Source organism: Nilaparvata lugens, chromosome 8 (assembly GCF_014356525.2).
Source record: "Nilaparvata lugens isolate BPH chromosome 8, ASM1435652v1, whole genome shotgun sequence".
Classification (NCBI taxonomy): Eukaryota; Metazoa; Arthropoda; class Insecta; order Hemiptera; family Delphacidae; genus Nilaparvata; species Nilaparvata lugens.
The window spans coordinates 6857859-6880464 of record NC_052511.1 but is presented as its reverse complement, the minus strand read 5'-3'; the positions used below and the strand labels follow the sequence as shown (position 1 = coordinate 6880464).

Here is a 22606-nt window from a genome sequence, read left to right as displayed (position 1 = left end):
CTACAAAAATGGGAACCTTTAGAAATCTTATTAAATATATCAGAAATCATATAGATATCTTTAAACTGCATCAAACTAATTATATTTTCAGATCTGCAGATATATTGTTCCTCGAACTGACTTAACTATAATATACAGAAGACAATTCAACTACATAGTAAATATTATTCCAGAACATTTTATAAAAATAAAATCCTCAAAAGCAATTAAAGCGAAAATTGAGAACTGGATCAAGACGGAAAATGTTGTAGTCAAAATATTTTGATTCTAGGCATTTATCAATTCTTCACTTTCATGTGTTATTTAATCATTTCCCCCTTCACTACCTGAAAGTTGCCTCTCAAACTGAATTCAATTCATATAATGTTATTCTGCACTGTATTTCAAATCCTTGATATTATATCGAAATGAATTTTTGTTCAACGAATTATAAATTTTTTACGTTTATATTTATGCTATGAACTACTCCACTATCATGCTTTTTCTTTTTTGAAAGTCTATGCTAATTTTTATTGAAGTGTTTGCTGAATTTTTTGTTTCATACAATTATTTTTTCCTAGTTTTCTCAAATTTGAGTGTTTACTGAATGCTCGTCGCTAGCGCACAAACTTTGTTTTGCTGGCAACGCCAATATTATATATTAGATTATTATTTAGTTTCAATGAAAGCTTCAGCCATTTTGTTAGTAAATTTCTAATGTATGAAACTGAATTTTGTTTTCCATGTATTTGTGAATTATTCATATGAATTTTGGCAATAAATTTGCCATTGTTCCAAGGGTGGAAGATGAATGGCGAGGACTGATTGCAGATGTATGATCACCTTTGCAGATTTAAAGCTCACCTTTACTGGTTATTCATTTATGACTTTTATACATTGTATATCCCAATTTTTTGTGTAGTTGAGATATTCATATTGTGGTAATTATCCATATTTAATAGAATTTTGACAATTTCTTAGTCTTTTTATTTAGTATATCCCAATATATAATATTATTAAGACTTGCAGGCAAACGAGTCGGCCGACCAGGAAGCTCTCCGATTTGCTGATTATCAGTTTATTGACTTTCGAATGCAAGGAAAAATTAATTTATCAAATATTAATTTTTTTTTAAAAGAATTAATTAATTACATAAAACAAGCAATTTTTCAACCGAAAATCTGCTTGCGTAGGGAAATCCCGGCATGGGAATTTCCCGGTCTCTAATCATAAAGGTTATAAAAACATGACCTATCTTGAATAATGTACTGAGTTAAAAACATAACATTTAATTATATCATTGTTGGTTCGGTGACCTAGCTTGTCTGCGATATCAATATTGTTGATGATTGAGTGACATTGGCAAAGTTTCAATTCATATAATTATCCGTTCTACACAGGTTCTTATCAATTTGTTTATGTTTTCTGGGAGTCTCCCTTGCTCTTTGCTTCGAGTTTGCCAGTTGCAGTTTTGACCGTGGCAAAGATGTTTCTCTCGCGAATTTACACAATTTTCGTACTAGTTTCCATAGGAAGTCGAAGGTAAGAATAATTTTCTTCCAGTTTACAGTGCCACAGTGTTCCAGAAGCCTAGTGATGAAATAAGAATTCAATAACTAAATATTAAATCTACTTATTTGAGGTTAATGGGATGGTACCATCACAGACAACTAATACTTTTTGATTTTATTTGAATTTTATCTCTAATAGTAACATACGATAGCCTACTGAAAAAGTATACTCCTGTAATGAAACGCGATACCACAGCAGCAATTTGAAGAATACATTTTTCTACAAAACAAGGAATTTTCAGCCAATTCATCGATGGGGAAATTGTAATTGACCGAGCGAAATGAGGTCTAAGATTCAAGTCGACGGTTTGGCATTTCTTTTAATGTTCAAATGTTTGAATCTTTAAATGTTTATGTTTATATGTTGCGCATTTACAGCGGAACGCGGTAATAGATTTTAATGAAATTTGACAGGTATATTCCTTTTTAAATTGCGCGTCGACGTATATACAAGGTTTTTAGAAATTTTGCATTTCAAGGATAATATAAAAGGAAAAAGAAGCCTTCTTCATACGTCAATATTAGAGTGAAAATCAGACTATAGAATTATTCATAATAAATCAGCTGTCGAGTTGACTATAAATTGCATGCCATGACGCATGCAATGCAATATCTCAATGTAACTTGGTAAAAAATTAGCAGCTGTGTAGACTATAAATTGCATGCCTCATTGCATGCCTCATTGAATGCAATTTTTATGCACTATTGAATAGGATGCAAAGAACTAGATGTCTTCTGGTTCTCTCGCGCTAAATTCCGGAAAGCGTTATAATGATAATTAAATCTTGTGTCAGCATGATCTGATCAAATAAATAGTTAGTGTATCAGTGTGGATGTGCTTATGGTTTGGGACGTCGTTATAACTGCGCGAGGTCTACTGTTCACAGAACTGCTAGTTTAGATCATAGATTTTATAAAAAAACTTCGATTTTGAACTAAAACTATTTCCTCAAACTAAAGATTAAACCCGGTTTGACAGTTGAAATTTAGATTTCTTTGATTAGAGTAATTGATGGATTATATCTCTGCTTTATCCTTGTCTATTCTTTCGTGGTGAGAATATTTATTTATTTATAATATTGTGTACAAATACTTAACATGAGGAAAGGCACAACAGGCTCATGCCCAATACTGTCCCATTCCCAATTCAAACGATACTGTCCAAATCAAAATGTTGGTTAAGATTTAAACAGTTGAAGTGCTTATTATCAAAAAGTTAGGAGTAACTAATCTTAAAAATGTATCAATTCATCCATGAATGATTCTCTAGCATTTTTGAATAAATTTATAAAATGGATGAACTATTTTTTGGATAATAAATAGTCTTGATTTCCAGATCTTTCATTTCATATGACACAGCTTTAGCTTCGAAACATCTAAATTCAAAATCTTCTTTGTGAAAATAATTAAAGACTGAAAATTTTGTGAAGTGAACAACTACAAGATTCATCTATTTCGGAAGATGAGAAACAAAATCTGGATAGAGCAATAGGAACACTCACACTGAACACTTGCACTTGCTGGTGCGTTCAGTGTGAGCAGCTACATACAAGTCACAACGTTTATAAAAGCGTCAGTCATCAGTAAAACCTTACTACGCTTTCCAATTATTTCCTTGACTGGAAATCCTCGCATAATAATGATCAAAAATGTCGATATTCTACGCTTATATTGCATCAACTCTTCTATTAAAATCTCCGATTGGGATAAAATTATAGCATTCCATATGACTTTTGAATGATTTTTTCTCTCGTGACTATTGAGTCCATCTATAATAGCATAAACAGTTAGGGGCGATTGCTGAGATCGGGATTATCTCTTGCGCTCGGCTAAAAACCGGTTTTTGCGCCGCAGATCAAAAATCGGTTTGCTGAGATCGGGATTAACCACGCTCGAGTGCAAAAGTTAGCCGACCGGCAATTATCGCAGGGAAAAACCGGTGGTCTAAAAATCGGTTTGCTGAGATCCAGTCTAGGCTAAAAATTAATCTCGGTGGATTGCTGAGTTCAAGCGTAGATCAACTCGAGTTTAAAAGATAATCTCGGTGGATTGCTGAGATCGGGATCAGACTAAAATGAGATAATCTCAGGAGCAAAAATGATGATTTTAGACTACAATTTAGCCGACAATCTGCTTGAGTAGGGAAATCCCGCGAGGGGGAAATCCCGGTTTTTAATCGGAGAGGTTATAAAAGACATGGCCCTTGAAGAATAATGCACTTTGTTAAATATATCATCGTTGGTTCGGTGACCCAGCTTGTCTGCGATATCAATATTGTTGATAATTGAGTGACATTGGAAAAGTTTCAATTTATATAATTATCGGTTCTACGGGCTCTTATCAAATTGGTTATGTTTACTGGGAGTAATCCTAGTTCTTGACTTTGAAGTTTGCTAGTTGCAATTTTGACTGTGGCGAAGATGTTTCTCTCTCGAATTTACACAATTTTCGTACTAGTTTCCATAGGAAGTCAAAGGTAAGAATAATTTTCTTTCAGCTCACAGTGAGGCTACAGTTTTAGAAGCCTAGTGATGAAAAGAGAATTCTTAACTTCTGTTCTATTGTACTGATTTCGAAATCTGTAACTTGTAATAAATTATGTGAATCAATAGAAATCTATTGTCCACTAGACGTATGGGTAGATAAGTAAAAATCAAAATTTGTTGTCCAAAAAACTTGATCTGTAAAACGATTCAGAGAATATGTCTTCAAAATTTGAAGCTGATTGATCAAAGCGTTGGAAAGTGATTGTAGAACATACAAACAGGCAACGATTTCGGCCTTGAACTAACCAACGCTCGTTCAATTATCAATGTTCAAAGACGTAGGCTACAGGAATATCTATCCAATTTATTTATTTCTAAAATAATCCAAATGTTAGGGAAAATAAAAATAAGTGACCTTAAGTTATTCCTCTTGCAAATTTAGATAAGGTTGCACACAGTCCGCAATGGGTTTTTAATTCATAATACTGATAATTTCTAAATTTCATGATTGTTGCCAGTTAGGCTGAATAGATTTTCCGAGTGTTAACATGAATAAAGAGAGTTCGAATTTTTCAGATCAAATGCCAATCCACCCGACCGTTTTCAATTTGAAGCTGAGTCAATAGATCTGCTATCCAAGCTACTTGATGTGAGTAAAAATTTACATTCTACACTTTATTTCTTTTGATTTGGAATATCTTCCAATTTGTCAGTTGAACAACGTTCCGTTATACAGAAAGTTTATACATTATCTTCTATGATAATAGTATGATAGTCTGTAAATTGAACCATCTATTAAAATTAGGGAGAGAACCAGTTTTTTTTAGATTCGCCGTATTTTGGTCAGAGTACTGTTTACAGACATCAATTACATTAAGGCTGTGCAAAGGCTAAAAATAAACTTTCTACTCGTGATATTTTTCTAAGTTTTTCGATTCGTATATCATCAAGCTATCAAAATGAAAAAGTTTTCTCAGGAAAACATTTTTCTCAGATCATTACTTTTTGAGATATGAGCGCCCGAAGTTTGAATTTGTAGGACAGAACATTTCAAATTCGGTAAGATATAAATCCATGAGATTTAGAGGATGGATTCTCCATGGTATTGTTGATCTAGTGAAACAAAAATTTTCTGAAAATATCTATTTTTGAAAAAGTCATTCAATTTACCAAAAATAGCTCAACTAAAAGTTATTTTTGGTTATTTTTTTAGTAAATTGAATAACTATCTTAAAAATTGATATTTTCAGAAAATTTTTGTTTCACTAGATCAACAATACCATGAAGAATCTATCCTCTAAATCTCATGGATTTATATCTTAACGAATTTGAAATGTTCTGTCCCAAAAATGTTAACTTTAGGCGCTCATATCTTAAAAAGTAATGATCTGAAAAAAAATGTTTTCCTGAGAATACTTTTTCATTTTAATAGCTTGATGATATACAAATCGAGAAACTTAGAAAAATATCACGAGTAGAAAGTTTATTTTTAGCCTTTGCACAGCCTTTACCAGCGAGTACTGATGATTATATTCATTTACAACACATGATATATTGCTTCATATCATTGGATGAACACTGATACAAATCAGGATGGGGATAATTAACTGATATGAATCAATATAGATGATGATATTATCGTTAAGTTCAATATGAATTCTAAAATTATCTATAAAAAATTAAGGATATTTGATTGTTATATTCTAGTTTGGAACAAAAGCATACGTGCATTCTAATTTGTAATCTACATCAATAAAGTGATCTGAGATAATCAAATTTGGGAAGATTGATTCATGCATTTATTCTGATTAGTTATGGAAATGAATTAATTAATAGTAAATAATAGTTTAATCTTTACAATGACCTGAATGTTGAGGACCCTTGAGATAGCATATCAATACTGTAATTCTCTGTATTGTTGTCAAGGTGATGTTTTGGTACATTATAAAATCAATTTGTTATTGTCGAAACCAGTAATTTATAGAACCAACTTGATATAATAGTTTTGATTTTTACTCCATTATCAATCTCCAGTGAACTGAAATCTTAAAAATTGCGCAGCAGAATATTATCATAGTGTAGATGAAGCCCTACGATTGGTGATTAGCAGTTAATCAATGAAGAATGAGCTCTTCTGAAGGCCAAAATGTAAAAGATTGAGCAGCAGAATATTAGATTATGGATGAAGCCTTCCGATTGGTTATTAGCTGTTCACAAATGAATGATGATCTCTACTGTCATTGGTTAAGGCTAGACACACCCAAGTATTCCACATATGTTCGTAAGAACCCCTGTACAAACAACAATAAGTTTCACTCAGTTCAGTTTCTAAGTTTCTCTCTATATGTATTTGTTGTTGCTTACCGTTTCTCATGACCATATTTGGAATACATGAGCGTGCCTCAATTTTGGCCAATGACTGTACAGATCAACAGATTTTTTATTGGTGAACAGCCAATGGCCAATCGTAGACCTTCACCCATATCAGATAAATTTCTGCTGCTCAATCTTTAGCTTTCAGTTCACTAGAGATCTATAACGTTTCAATAACTGAAACTTGTTTAAAAAATTGTTTTGATAGATTAGTGATTCCGATTTATCTACTTGCGCTCTTCATGTGTTTAATACTATCAAATGTCGACGATTCTGTGCTTCATGCCTGGTGATGAAGGTGATATTGCGGTAGATTTCCATGTAGGATAAAAATTCCTGGAATTGACTACCAACTACTGTATTTATCTATCAAAAAACCATGTTTTGGACTCAGGGGACCTTGAAACCTATAGAAAACTTGAAATTAGGGTACCTTAATTTTTTGGAAAGCAAAACTTTCCTTACCTATGGTAATAGGGCAAGGAAAGTAAAGATAAAATCCGTGTTTGTTGTTTGATTATTGATCTCTATGAATTGAAGAAGATTAATTTAACTATTAAAGAAATTGATATTGGTGGATTATTTATTAACTGGTAACAGTTTCTCGATAATTGAAAGAATGAATCAATAATTGAATGACTCCCCGGAAAAATGTTACACGCACCATTTCTCAAATTCTACAAGAACTAAAAAAAAAATCGTTTCATTGTTGATTTTCTGGATATTTTAAACGTATTTTTAAAACTCCTCCTACCAATAACGACTAGTAAAAGTTATAAAATTTATCAATAGATGTCACTACATCTTAGGCAAGAGCATAAGGAACGTTTTTCCATAAGAAATCGATTGCTCAAATTTTGGCGCTTGTAACGTTTTTCCGGGGAGTCATTCAATTATTGATTCATTCTTTTAATTATCGAGAAACTGTTACCAGTTAATGAATAATCCACCAATATCAATTTCTTTTTATAGTGAAATCAATCTTCCTTAAATTTATAGAGACCAATAATCGTTCAACAAACACGGATTTTATCTTTACTTTCCTTGCCCTATTACCCATAGGTAAGGAAAGTTTTGCTTTCCAAAAACTGAGGTACTCTAATTTCAAGTTTCCTATAGGTTTCAAGGTCCCCTGGGTACAAAAACATGATACTTTTAACACCGGGGATCCATTCAATAATAGAAATAATAATAATAATATCGAGTGACCTGGCTGGCTCAGGTCTGGTGTCAGAGTTTTCAGGTCGCAACTGATCACTTTCAGGGCCTCTGACATGACCTAACGACTGCTTTTAAGGCAGCCGGGACCGACGGCTTAACGTGTCCATCCGAAACACGGGAGTGGCCCGAGATAAATATCTTATTCAATTATAATTACATAATATTGGATAATTTCAATCAATGATCAACAGTGAAGTTGGAGTTGCCGTTGGTGCATCACATATAGAGATCTATACAGATCACGAGATGTCACTGAAGATCTTTGATACTCTAATAATAATCGTTTCTCATGCTAATAATTTGTTTCTCGTTTTCTCAATAACATGAAAAATGTGGTGATAGTTTAATAAATCTCTAACATTTGATAAACATTTTGCAGGGGGAGGAGAAGGAAAGCCCTGTTCCTCAGTTAACATCAGATGGAAAAGTTAAGAGCTGCACTTTTGAATCGATAATATTTCAAGAGCGGTTATCAAAACTGGTAAGTGACGCTGATGAATTCATGAAAAAGCAGGAAAACCTGACAGCTGAGGAGACCATTCTAGTTCTGGGAAATGTTGGAGTTGGAAAAACAAGCCTGGTGCAGCTATTGACGGGAAATGCCGATTTGCAGTCAAGGAAACTTGGAGCTGGAAATGATTCAACTTATGTGTTCGAGGATGGAAAAAGGATTGGGACATCGGACCCTGTATCTTTTACACACTTCCCAGAGATTTTCAGCTTCAACACGACCATCAACTTCATCGACACACCGGGTTTCCAAGATACAACACCACCTGCCCTTGAAATAGCTTCCACAGTTATCATGGAAACAATTAAACAAAAACTGAAAAAGGCTAAGATTCTGCTCCTTGTAGACCAAGACACCCTTCAACATGGGGATTCTGAGGATGGTTTCATCAATACTCTTCGACATTTGCACAAATACCTCTCGTTTGATTTCAATAGATATAAGGACCACATTGCACTGATCGTGACCAAAGTCCCCCCAGGTCGGATGACTTTGAGGAAACTTCTGGAGCAGACATCTTGGCAGAACAAGCCAATATTATTGAGCATGTTATGGAATATCTCTTTCAATCACAGACGCTCTTGGAAGCAAAACTGAAACTTGGAATGCTCGAGAACTCCGGAAAAGAGTTTTATGAGGATGTGATACTATTGTTGAAAAGTTTACAAACAAGAAGTGGAGAAGGTGAATCACTGAGAATCAATGTGTTTCATAGTCCAAGCAAACCGGGACAAGTGAAAGATATTGGACTCATGCAGTGGAACAGGAAGTCTTTACTCAAAACAGTTGAGAAATTGGACAGCTCCGATGTAGATGAGATTGATTTTCGTACCGATGTGTCGGATGAAGCGACCGTTTTCCTGAACTGCCAAATAATATTGTTGAGCAATCATTACGAGAGCAGAGTCAATGATGTGGCCTCTTACGTTGATAGTTATGCAAGTGATATGAATTATACCACCTATTTTTTCACTGAAAAAATTTCCGATATACAATCAATGTGTGATAAATCGGAACAGTTCATACAAAAAATCGAACAAGTTAAGAACTACTATGAGTTCTCCAAAGCTTTCAATGCCACTGAACTTGCCGAATGGTCGGAAAGGAGATTGGAAACCAGAGAAAGAATAATATTCAATTTCTTAGAGAAGTATGGGGAAATAATTAATTCGGGATTTGTTGACACGAGTGGGATATTCAAACCATCTTCTTGGACTGCTAGAATAAAACATTCGATCGATCTTATGAAGAAAGAGGAGGAATGGTGTAATACACTGATCAAGTTCATTGATGGACTTTCAGGTTACAAAATGCAAAAACGGAGGAACGAAATTTATGATGGAATTTATTCTGTGGATTTCGAATCTACCAAAACACATCCACTAATATCAATGTTCTTGAATGTTACTGGTAGTAGAGGCTCCGAGCTGTTTGGAAAGTCACGCATTATCAGTAGGAAACAAAAGTCAGAAATCGAGTTGATAACACGCAATATGTTGAAAAAGAATTATACTGTCACGTATTCATCTCCTGGAAGACTTTTCGTGAAAGGGTTCACGGTTTGTTTGTCACATATCAGTTCAGATGATTTTCTAGAATCTTGCTGCAAAAATGAAACTGTGAGGGCATTGTATGTGTATGCTGTTGATAAAGTGTTCATAGATATCCCTAAATGGAGACTGGAGGGGATAAAACTATTTATAGCAGCCCAACACTGGGAGGTGATTGGTGAAAGAACAGATATAGAATTGGTGGGTAGGGCAAGACAAAGAGAATCTGAAGTGTCTGGTCTTTACTTGGAGAACGGTAAGGATGGAAAACCTGGACTTCCAGGTGGAAATGGAGGGAGTTTTGCCGGGTTTGGTGTGAATTTTAAAAATTGTGGGAATCTGCATGTTATGTCTGTTGGAGGCAAAGGAGGTCCTGGGAGTGATGGGGCAAATGGGAAGCCAGGGAAGGATGGCAAAAGTGGTTATGAGAAATCTCTCGAGGTACTGAGAACAGAAGTATCTTTAAATTTTCTAATAAACGGTACACTTGAGGCAAATGACTCATTCGAGCTGACTGGAAATATTTCGCGTGATAATGAATTGAAAAGCAGGAGTATTTCCATGGATGAAGACAATGCTTCCTGTCAAAACAGAAGTGGTGAAGTGTTGCTGTTTGATGGTGATTGTGGGGGAATAGGGGAACTAGGAGGTTACGGAGGCAAGGGTGGGTTCGGGGGTCTTGGAGGAAATTTCAAAGTTGTGGAAGCGGGTTACGACCGATCTAACATCAACTTTCTATCGAAGAATGGGGAAAATGGCGAAGATGGAAAGAGAGGTCAGTCTGGAGAACAAGGACATGATGGAATTGGATTGACTTGCTACAAAACAACAATAATTAAACAGGATCAAGCTCCAGGTACAAACGACACGAAATCTCATTGGAAGTGCTGCGAAACACATAGCAAGTGCAATCACGATCTCAAACAGGAAGTAAAATCTGGATCAGATTATCACATTGACACGGGAATTAAACGTCCATCAAAGAATAATTCTCTTTTCCGTCATATGTTCTATGCGTTATTCGATTATTCATCATTTCTGATGGACTTGATGATGTCAAAAGATTTAATATCTTATAAGGCTATCAAAGACTTCGAGAATTTCCTCCTCATACAGCATAATGTCACCATGTTTAACATAGATACTTATTTCACATATGAAAGCTTTCTGAAACGGGATGATATGGATGGAATGATTTTCTATGCGCGAACTGATGAAGAAGAGATAACGCCACGGTCATAATTAGTATTCAGTAATCATTCTTGGAAAATTGGTCATCAAATCAAATCAAAAACATAGATGAAATTTCAATTATATTACAAAAAAATTACAAAAAATGGATTGAAACAACATCATAACATCTGCAAGGAAACAATCCCAGGTATGAGATATGACATATGAAAACTTATATTCCATCAACGTGTACTGACTTCTACGCCATGAACACGCGAATTTTGCTAAATAGAGTATCAAGATTACATAAGAACGACTTGATATTGTCAATTAGCCCGATCCTATACACAAATTCAAAATAATAATTTCCTTCAGTAATCTCCGATAAAACGTCAGACAGAAAGCACATCATTTTATATTATAAAATTTGAAATTTGAATTTGTAAAAAACAAGAAAATATGATAAAACAAGATTAGATGTAATTATATGTAAACGACGTGTTACAGTCAAAAATCACTAATTTATCAAATCAATTTGAGATACTAGTTTCGAAATTGTTACACCATTATCAATCTCTACAAAATTGAAGGCTTAAACATTTAGCACATTATTACTGTATGATTGGAGCCCTACAATTGGCTATTATCTGCAGACCAATGAAGCTCGAGCTCTCCTGTCATTGGTCGAGACTGGACACGCCCAAGTATTCCAAATATGGACATGAGAACCGTCTGATGGATGAAGAAAAACTTAGTTTGGAAATAACTCACTTGGATTCATTTTAAGGTTCAAAACAAGGTTTTGGAGTGTCTATCTGGTTATGAGTGAATTCATAGTTTTCTATTTCTAGATTTTTCCCAATTATAAGAGTTTTCAGAGTTTTATATTCATGATTGATTCTATGCGAAGCGAATCTTAGTTTAGCTCTTACTATACAATCATAATCCAACAGTGTTGTACTTATATTGGTAAGAGATAAATAAATTTCATGGATTTATCTCATGTAGCTTTTATTGTATCATAGACTAGCTTGTATTGTTTCAAGTGAGCTCTACCGATTTTTGAGTGCGTACAGACTAATGCGTCACGAATACGCGCATTCCATCAACTCTGGTTTCCATCAGCTGATCATATCTGTAACTTACTCTCTTTGTACAAATACAGGTGTAATAAGTGCACGTGTTTGTGGCGCATAAGTCTGTACGCTTTTTTAAACAAATTCATAAAAATCCAAATGATATGGATTGTAGCAGAATAGTATTCTCCAATCTCTCTCCTTTTTAAGACTGATTATTTGCAGAGTGTTTTGTTACATATCAACTTCACAAATTCGACAATAATAGAGATGGTTAGATAAATGTCTTTATTTTACGCTTCTGGCATTACAATAATTTTGATCGAAGTTGATGCAATTAGAGCCCACACTTGAGCGGTTCATGAACGCTCAATGAATATTGTAAAAAATGGTACCTACTTGAAACATCAGGCCATACAACTGTGACGTCATAGACACAAATGCCTCGAATGCCTTGATGTATCAGAAGGCACTGTCATTGACAAAAGATAGCATAAGAAGATACTCCATGCTGTAGGTCGATCATGTTCCAAATTTCAAAATAGTTATTTTGTATTATCTAGAGTGAAAAGTACGACTTTTTCTCCCTATGGGAAAAAGTTTGAAGCCCGAGGCGAAGCCGAGGGCAGCAATTTTCCTGAGGGAGAAAAAGTATTTTTCGCTCGTGATGTACACAACATTTTTCCTCCATCTACATTTTTTTATAGAAACTGCAAATAAAATCATTCTAATAACTTACGTATTGGTGACAATGATTCCTAACAACATAACCTAAATCTAAAACCTAAAAACCGGTCGTCTGATTTGGCACTGCCGATTGCGCTATCTATCGGCAAAAGTTGTAATAATTATATCAGCTGAGCAGCTCAAACCAAAAATGGCTGACTCCAGATCACGCGGTTCAGATTTGAATTGCAGATCAAAAATATTTGTTGGCTGGTATTTTGAAAAGAATAAAATATTTTAAAAATTGTATAAATTTTCATCATCTACTAATATTAAGAATATAATAATTATCATACAAACATATATTTCATGAGTTGATCAAATTTCTGGTTGTGGTATTGAATTCAGTTGACTCAATGACAGACACCTCTATTATGCTTTCTCATCTGAGCTTAGACCTTCTAACCTATTACAATGTAAGTTTCAAAATAGAGATGCTCCCCATGTTATTTAAAATGGAGTCACTTTTACTCCCTAGGGAGTTTTTCTGTTTTTTACTACCGAGAACGAAAAAGTGACACTTTAGTATTAGGTTTCAGGGAGTAAAGTAAGTACTTTAGACAGTAGGTGGAGGAAAAGATTCTTTTTTGTCGACTATTGCCTATTATTACTGTTTTAGCCGGGTGAGAGTGTAAGAACGGAACAGTATGACAGACTATCAGCGTTATAAAGCTTCACGAAAAAGAACTACTGTAGTGAGGCTCACGTTATAATGGCAGTGTTTGATTAGCAATGGTATTGCTATCCTTGTCTATCATTCAACAAAGCAGATAGCGTTATGTCTTTCTTGCTTTGCTCTGTTGCCAGGTCGTCCTCTAACAATGTAGAATTAATAAATAGTTAACAAGATATTCCATCTTAATTATAAAAATTTATTATTAAATTATTGCGAAATATAATTTCTTGCTTAATAAAATATAATTGATTATTTTGAACGAGAATGACCAGTTAATATTACATCACTAAAGTGATGTACCAGGAATCAGCTACCGTCTACAGTAGGCATTGACAAGACAGAGGATCGGCAACGTTGTTCTGCTATCTTTCTCCACTGCCATTATAACGTGGACCTCACTATAGGCCTATCGGCTTGAGTTAACAGTTAAATTAGAAAATAAACGCCCTAAACCTTGAGATAACTTCTTATGCTATATTTTCTCTATAGTACACTATGTTGTACAATAATATTGAGCGTCTATTCCATGGTTACACTTGACCCACAAAACAGAAGGAATAATATAAAGTAATATAGCTACAATTTCCAACAATATAAAGGTGAATCAGCCTAAATCTCAGCGCAGGTAATTTTGCAACAAACGGGCTCGAGCGTATGCATTGTTGAAGCGCAGACAAAACAGGGGTTGGTAACCCTGGTTGAGAGCTAGAGCATGGCTGAGAGAGCAGAGACAGCCGGAGCTCAGTTTGGCTCAGACCAAGGCGCGTGCTTGAGCTCCAAGCGGAAGCGTGAACTCGAATTTTCGTGATCACCAAATCTCGTCTTCTCCAGTTCGAATACCGCATAGCTACTGAAAAAATGTGAACACACCAGATGTGTTACACTGATATGAAGAGTTGCTCTACTTTTCACGGTGAGTTATTTATCTTATTTATTTATTAGTACAAAATTACTTATAATTGAAAATATATCCAGATTCATAGAATAGAATTATAGTACCTTTGAAATTGATTGAATAATAGAATGAAAATACAAATTATAATTACTACTATTTAAAATTTATTTTTATAGCCTGACGATGGTGTGATCACCGAAGCTAGTAGTTATAATTTGTATTCTTATCTTATAATTTAATAATTCTAAAGGGTGATATAATTCTATTTTATAAATACAAAAAAGTAGCCCTGAATTCATACATTTTTAGAAGATTTTCAGATTCCTTTATCATGAGAATGTGATTAACAGATATAGAGAGCTTTAAAAGGTTCACAACATTACTTTATGTTTATTCATTATGGAGAAATATTTCAAACTCTCTCACAACACAACTTTAATAATAATAATTATTAAACGAAAATCCAAATTAGATGCTGTAAAGTATAAGCAACTTTTTCCTGTGTTCTTCATCTAGTTTTGTTTTGCTTTCTAATATAGAGTTCTTTATACTATTTATAAAACATTTGTGACATGCTTTTGGTGTAAATGAGGTTTGTTTTGGCGTTTACCCGTAAACCTCTCAGAGTTGTATTTTTTTCACGTAATGTATTCTCAAAAAAGGTTGATTATAAATTCTCATCAAGTCTTGACAAAATTTGCAGGAGTCTTCGGGGTGATTTACAGCATTTTATTTGGATTGTTCTTCAATTTATAGCTGTTCATCAATTGGCATTTGAATAGATGACATTTTTCATTAATTTCTATCAGCAACTATAATAATAAAATGATAGGAATGTGATAGAATAGAATAGAATAGAAAAGCTGCCTCTATTTCTAGCTAGGAGGGCAGAGTTAGGGCACAGCCGGCCCTCTCTTACACTCAACCCTGATAGATAGAGAAACAGCGTGAGGATTCATTAATAGACAAAATGAGCTTATAAGAGAGTATTGTCAGGAAGAAGTGAAAAAAATGGGAATGAGGAATATTACATGAGGATTATCACTCACAATAGAACTATGAAATGATGAGAATGTGATGGATTGATTGATTAGCTGCCTTTATTGAAAACCCAGGAGGGCGAAGTTGGGGCGCAGCCGGCCCTCTCTCACACTTAAACCTTCAAAACAATTCTAAATGAAACTGAAACACTGTACAGCAAAGATTATAAGATCAAGAAAACAAACTAATTTTAACAAAATAATAAAAATTAGGAAAAACTTCCAAATAGCTAATGAAAGAAAAAAATTCTAATTTCAAATTTGATAGTGAGAGATAGAGAGAGATTGATTAATTTATTAATCATTCAGAATTACACAACTTACAGAAAAGTACCACAGGCTTATAAGCCCAAAACGGTTCCAATTCTAATTTATACAACAGTCCAAATGTTGCTAGGTTAGACTATGTATCACTTCAACACTCTTCAATTACACACTCAATTTACAATTCAAAACACACAAAAATCAATTTAAATTGAGGGTTCATTTAGAACAGATAGAGCTTATAACTCTGCAGACTATAGTTCAAGGAAAAATCAGCGGAAAAAGGAGTGTTGGAAGGCGACGTGTTTCCTGGCTTAAAAATTTGAGGAATTGGTTTCACTGCAGCAGCAAAGACTTGTTTCGAGCGGCAGTGAATGAGATATGGATTATTATATATATATATATATATATAATATATTATATATATATAATATATATATATATAGATAGAACTACTATCCAAAAATTACAGCATTTATTTGGGATTTTTGTTAAATAATATATTAATATATATAATAGTTCTCATCGAATTTCCATCTAGCTGTTAACCCTGTTAGTTGTCAATGTCTGCAGTAGCAGAAGTCTTCGGGGTGATTTACAGCATTTATTTAGTATTTTCGTTGAACAATAATTATATATTAATTAGCATTTGAATAAATGCATTCTCTATTTAATTCCATCTGTAAGATCCGGATTGCTGTGCTGATAGCGAACCTCCGATAGGAGACGCACTAGAAGAAAAAGAAAAGCTTATCAGAGAGTTTTGATAGGAAAGAAATGGAAAAAGAAATGGAAATAATAAATATTACAATATCACTCACAATACAAGTATAACGATTAAATGATAAGAATATGTTAGTGGGATAGAGTGAGCTTCAGGGGTTTCCAAAATAAGAGAGATCTTACAAGAGAGAGTTGATAGGAAAAAGTGAGAGAGAAAGAGTGAGAATAAGCCAGAAGAGTGGACCAATAACGCTAATGCTTGTATCCCATCAGAGATAAGTAAGAAATTTGAGGATGGCAGTAGCGTGGTTGGCGAAATCAACCAATATAATGCTGCCTGTCAGAGATACCTATCCTCATTTCCTCTCAACTGACAGAAAATAATTCGGGAAATCTCCAACTCGGAACGGATTGAAGCCGACATGAGAGTGGATTGCCATCGAGTCGATGAAGTGGACAAGTGAGACGGAGAAAGAAAACTGTGAAGAAGGAGGAGAGAGAAGGATGGGAAGAAGGTGGATGAGGAGCAGGTGGAGGATATGGTTGGGAGAGAATGAGAAAGAGAAAAAGAGGATGAGGAGTAGGTGGAGGATATGGTGGAAAATTGGAATGAGATTGATTGATTGATTGTGTACTTTATTTATGTAGATTACAATATATACTGGCTTATACACGTATATACAATAGCTTACAATACAGCAAAATTATAGATGAATTTACATAATATAGACTAAGAAAATAATTATTGAACTGTATATGATATGAAAAAGTAATTTGTTTCAATAATAACTATAGATAATTATATTGTTATGCATCTACATAAATTTGCGGAGCTTTGGACATATCAATGTCCATTCTTCGGTAAGAATATTAAAAATATCCTCCCCACTAACTCTCTACCAAAACGTTAATTTAATTGATTAAACTAAGGATTTATTTATTAATGGAAATATTGTAATATTGAGAGAGAGAGAGAAATAGGAATGTGCAGGGGCGAGGCGTGACTTTTTGGCTCAGTCATCTCCAGGAACAATTCAGTGGAAAGTTTGAATTGAAGCTACACCCCTCTCCCCCACTTAAAAAATAATGTTTCATTTTGGACGATTATTTTACGAGCAAGATGACATCTAGTATAAGATAAGCTTGCTATACAAAATCCTAGAGTTGAAAAGTCTAGAACTTGTCTAAATTTCAAGCTCGGAAACTGGTCCTCAATAATTTGAATTGATTAAGAAAATTGAAATGAAATTCTTTATTCTTTATTGATTCATACAACAAGTACAATCATTATCAAAAATTACAGGGAACAAAAAATAAGGTAACTTTGTGCTATTCCTCTCCCAAATTTAGATGAGGTTACACATAGTCCGAAATAGGTTAAGTCTTGTAGTTGTTCACTTCACTAAATTTTCAGTTCTCAATTATTTTCACAAAGTAGATTTTTAAATTTGGATGCTTCAAAACCAAACAATCCCGTGTTATCGGGTGGGCAAGTTGACTGTCGGTCCCGGCTGAAGTATGACAGTCGTAAGGCCCATTGACGGCTTAAATTATATATTCAGGCGGTGGAACCTTCCCGAAAGGGACTCCCTACCAACAAAAGCCATACGAATTTACTTTTACCAAACATAGAAGAAATAATAATAATTATCAATAACATATTGCAAACAAAATATTAAATTATCGTACGGTTTGCAACACTGTGGCGGAACAGTGGAATCTCAGAAAATAGCGATGTCTTTTACTCCACCATCATTTACGGGGGAGAGGGAGAGTGATGATGCAGAAGAGTGGTGGTAACCAACGGCGTTCATCGGCGAATCCAGAGATGATCGGACGCCCAGCCTTTGAATGTGCTGGAGGTGGAAAATATGGTTGTGGAGAAGGAGGTAGAAGAGTAGAAGAGAAGCTGCTAGACAGGGATTTGTTACGCCTCATCATCAGTACTAAGAATAGGTTTACAATAATAATTGGAAACACTGGACCTATTCTCTTGTGAATAGTCAAATCTGAATGAATCCCACCATTCATGAGATGAAACCAAAGATCAGGTTATGAGAATAAATGACAAGAATATTTTGGGCCATCAAAATCTATTACAGTATTTAAACAAAATAAACCAACGAATATTACAAGTTTGAACAGAATCAGAAATTTAAATTTACTAGAATATCTATAGTCCAGTCAAGGAAAGGTTATAGAGGGAAAAGTTGGGAAGACAATATTTTTGACTCCGCAGTTCTGTTTAGGGTAGTAGGGAGGTGAACATATCAAAAGTCCCCACCTCTATCCACTGTGCTAAGGGGGTGGGGGTGGTTCAAAGGTACCATTTTTGGTTTCTCGCATATAACTCGAAAATATGTATCTTAAGGACTTGACTGTCATGTAATAAATTGAAGCTTACATAATTTCCTACGATATTCATCCATAACTTTATTTATATCTCCTCTAGTTACCGAGATATCCGCTCTTGAAGGTGTGACATTTTTGAAAAAAATCACATTTTACTCCAATTTTTGTATATTCTTGCTCTTATAACTTTTCAAACATCGAAGGGAAAAATCCATGCTCACTATGAGCTTATTGGGCATTGAATTTTCTTCAATTTTATGTATTATTTCACACTTTTACGAATTTCCCCACAACTGTTGCAGCAGCTGTAGTATTGAGTGTTATCTCAAGTCTTGCAACAATAGACCAATTGGCAAAAAAATGTGGAGGGGTTGTTTTGAACAGAATTTTTACTTTGCATCTTTGTTGAGACTAGTTGGAAGGTGAACATATCAATAGTCCTCATTCCAAACGTATATAATGAAAATCATTTTTCCTGATATCGTTTGACAGAATAAAAGAAATCTTGAAAAAATTAATTGAAATCAAGGATAGATGAACACCTAAGATCAGTATTAAGTCAATCGTAGTTATAAATAGATGTTAATGATAATGAGTGAGATGGGCACAGATAAAACATCTAAAGGAGAAGATAAGTTGAACAAAGAGGAGAAAACATAGGATGATGAGAAGGAATAAAAAGGAACAGGTATTGACGTGAGGTTCAGGAAAGTGCTTAGGGAGTATCTGGGGAAGGTGATGGAGAGAGATGGTGATAGGAGTTGATGGAATAGGAAAAGGATGGCAGTTGAGAGAAAGGTTGGCCCAAGTAAGGTAAGAGAAAGAAAGACATTCAGCCTTGTTTGATTTAGAGATAGGGCAACGCCAGACCAGAAAATCTGGGTTGATCCCGGATCATCTGTTTGACCTCCGCTTCAGGAGATTTAACCTGCTGAAAAGACGAAAAAGCAATGTTTGTATGAGGCACAACGCACAGTCTGCAAATATCACCCTTTTCCCACCTCAAACCAAAGTACTTGGGTTCCTAGTCCATATGATGCACGAATGCTAGCTAATACTTTAATGGTTAAAGAATATGTGAGGTCGCTCTTACTGATTCACTCAATCTCTTACTTATTCAGTTACTATCAATAACTCATGAGATAGTATATTTCGCACCTAGAGCAGAAAAACATTTTTGCCCATGGTGCGAACGCTATTTTTCGCCACACACAAAAATAAAAAATATATATATATGAGAATAGTTGTTTACTAAGCACTTCCGAAAGCAGAAGTGGAAGGTGATAGCTCTAGCAAATCTGAGGTGATCTGAATTTCAGGAAATTGTCCAAGTATTTTTAGTTTTTATTCTGATTTGTCTAAATAACCTAAAAGATGATGTTCAATTATGTGGGAGGTTGAGTTTATACTTTTTTATTCTTTCAAATGACAATAAGATGATATTATTATAAATGTTTTAATTATTGAATAATGAACACAAATAATTAAAAGTTTTTTGATCAGCTGTTTTCTGATCACCTTTCTTAGTTCCATGTTAGCGGCTGGAAAGGGTATTCTTTCCGGCCTAGGCCGGAAAGAAATAACCTGTTGTGACGTCAGACGAGAGTCGTCTGCAAACAATGTCTTTCAGATCTACGTAGGGACTGGAAAACAGCTGCTTTCTGTGCAGTGTGGCGAAAAAGTAATATCGAGGGACCGAGCTTTGCTCTGGAGTGTAAAAGCATAGGAAATTTGTAACCAAAGATTGAATTTATAGTTTATATTTATTTATTCGTTTTCTCTGTTCAATTATTATTACAGTTATATGAGGAGGCACAACAGGCTTTAGTCCAAAACTGTATCTTTCTAAATGTATACTACAGTCCAAAACAAAATCTAGGTTAAGCTACTATCACTCATGAAAATAACAATCTTTTCACACTTCAAGAAACAAACACATCATCAATTACAGATAGATATACTATGAATTAGATTTAGAATGATTATACTATGTTTGCTACAATATTTGTTAATATACCATGTACTTTTCTACACTATCAGCATCTAGTTACTAGTTTGGACTTTCTGAAGTAACTTAAACATGTTTTCTAAAAAAGAGAAATAAACGTAAATAAGTTTCTCTTGCTGAATTTTTCTTCTCGTGAGATCAGCTGGATGATTCCACACATGCACTTGTTCACTCTCGTCCATTACGGTATCGACAGACGACAAAATTTTCAGCTTTTTTTCCAAGGATGTATTTATCCTTTTGATGTCCTTCAGCGAGTTATCCAAGGGTTGAGACCTAGTGCAATCGAATCTTCATTATCATAAACCTACTTTGTTCCAAATTTTGTAAGAATTGTTAGTGCCGTTTTCGAGATCCGGTCACATACAGATATATATATAAACATCCAAACATCTAAACATATAAATAGAAATTGCTCGTTCAATACTATAGGATAATCTAGATATGTTTTTCACCCAGGAACAATCCTCTAGAGTGTTGGTAGGGGGTTCTTAAACACTCTGTACAGATCATGTTAAATGGATACCATTAAGATTATTTCTATCTAATTTTCATCCTGATAGTTGATAAAGTGCTTATTTAACTTGAGTATTCCTTTCAAGAACTACTCAGAGCTCCCTAGTAGCTTCACTCCCTTGTTTTTCAACGAAAAACATCCCTTAATACTTCCAAGAAAAGTAATTAAGTCACAAAATGCAATGTAGACGGCTGAAACGTACACTCAGCTCTCAGAAAACACTATAATTTAGGTCGTTTCCTGACTCTGTGGGTGCTTGGATGAGCGTTGACAACATTCTCTGAGCAGAAAAAAATCAGAGAGTGGTGAGGTTTTGCAGTTGATCGTCTTATTTGAACTATAAGATGCGAAGAACGAATGCTATAAAGCTTAAACGCCAGCAGCAGTTTATCGCTTTAGTGCATTAAACTCAAGAACTCTGTACAAGGTGGGTACTATGAACACAAACTGAAGAACTCTGTACACGGTGGGTACTTAAAAGACGCCATTTTATGTCTAGATCGTGGTGCGTTAAGTCCTAAGTTTTGTTTCACCCCAGATGTCGTCTTAAACTGTTGAAGCTGTTGACCCTCCTTGAAACTTTGACATTTTCTTCAAAGCTGAGACGAATGGTTTGTGTTTTCTCCCACACACACACAGCATCTGTTATCCAGCATTCTGTCAGAAACTTGCGGTGTAAACTGATGATGGATTTCATTCCAACGCAGCTTCCAAACGAGAATAATATGCAAATGTCGAATAATGGAAGTGGTTTGTTGGGTTATTGATCACACTATAAAGAGAGCAGCTAGCTTTTAAAGTTGAGTTACACCTTCAGCAGTTTTTGATGAGAAACTGTTTCTCAACTAGGAAAAGTTCAGCGGGAAGTTTGGAGTTGATTGGAAATTGAAACTTAGGATAGGTGTACTGTTCATTGTATCGTGAACTAGATTAAGTTATTCGTGCTGAGTAATCTCATTCTGGAGTCCATTAATAATGGGAAATTATGAACCAATCAACTAGAAATTGTAAAAGTGAAAGAAACATGCTATCCAGTGGAAACTTCATAATTACTAATTCTTCGATCATCAACTATCTCAAAAGGTCCTGGAATGATCAGAGAAAATGGATAATATAATGAATATTCAATGAATGAGTATATTTTTCAATCTGACATGAGTATATTGAAAATGAAATACAGGTTCATGAAATATATATTATTTATTGTAGAATTAGTGCTTCTAGAATTGAGTTTGTATTTTCGGTTCTTTTCCAAAATTATTTCTTAAATATATGAATCTTCTCTATTCAAGTGATAATGATGTGAAATATCTGTTCTATTTTTTGTTTTGAAGCATCTAAATTTGAAAATTTACTTTGTGAACATATTAGTGGACTGAAAATTTTGCGAAGTGAAGAGCTACAAGACTTAACCTATTTCGGACTATGTGTAACCATATCTAAATTGGGGAGAGGTATAGCACAA

General features: G+C 34.4%; 1 protein-coding gene across 2 annotated transcripts in view; it reads left to right on the top strand.

The window, feature by feature from the left end:
- Positions 1–3767: 3767 nt before the first annotated feature.
- Positions 3768–22606, top strand: part of LOC111055937 — a 248410-nt gene continuing 229571 nt past the window's right edge. The window contains exons 1-2 of one of the 2 annotated variants that reach the window (XM_039433824.1): positions 3768–4026; positions 4613–4685. The gene's annotated coding sequence lies outside the window, so the exon portion shown is untranslated. Of the gene's footprint in view, positions 4027–4612; positions 4686–14085; positions 14256–22606 lie in introns of those variants that run through there. The other variant, XM_039433825.1, reaches the window with a different exon arrangement.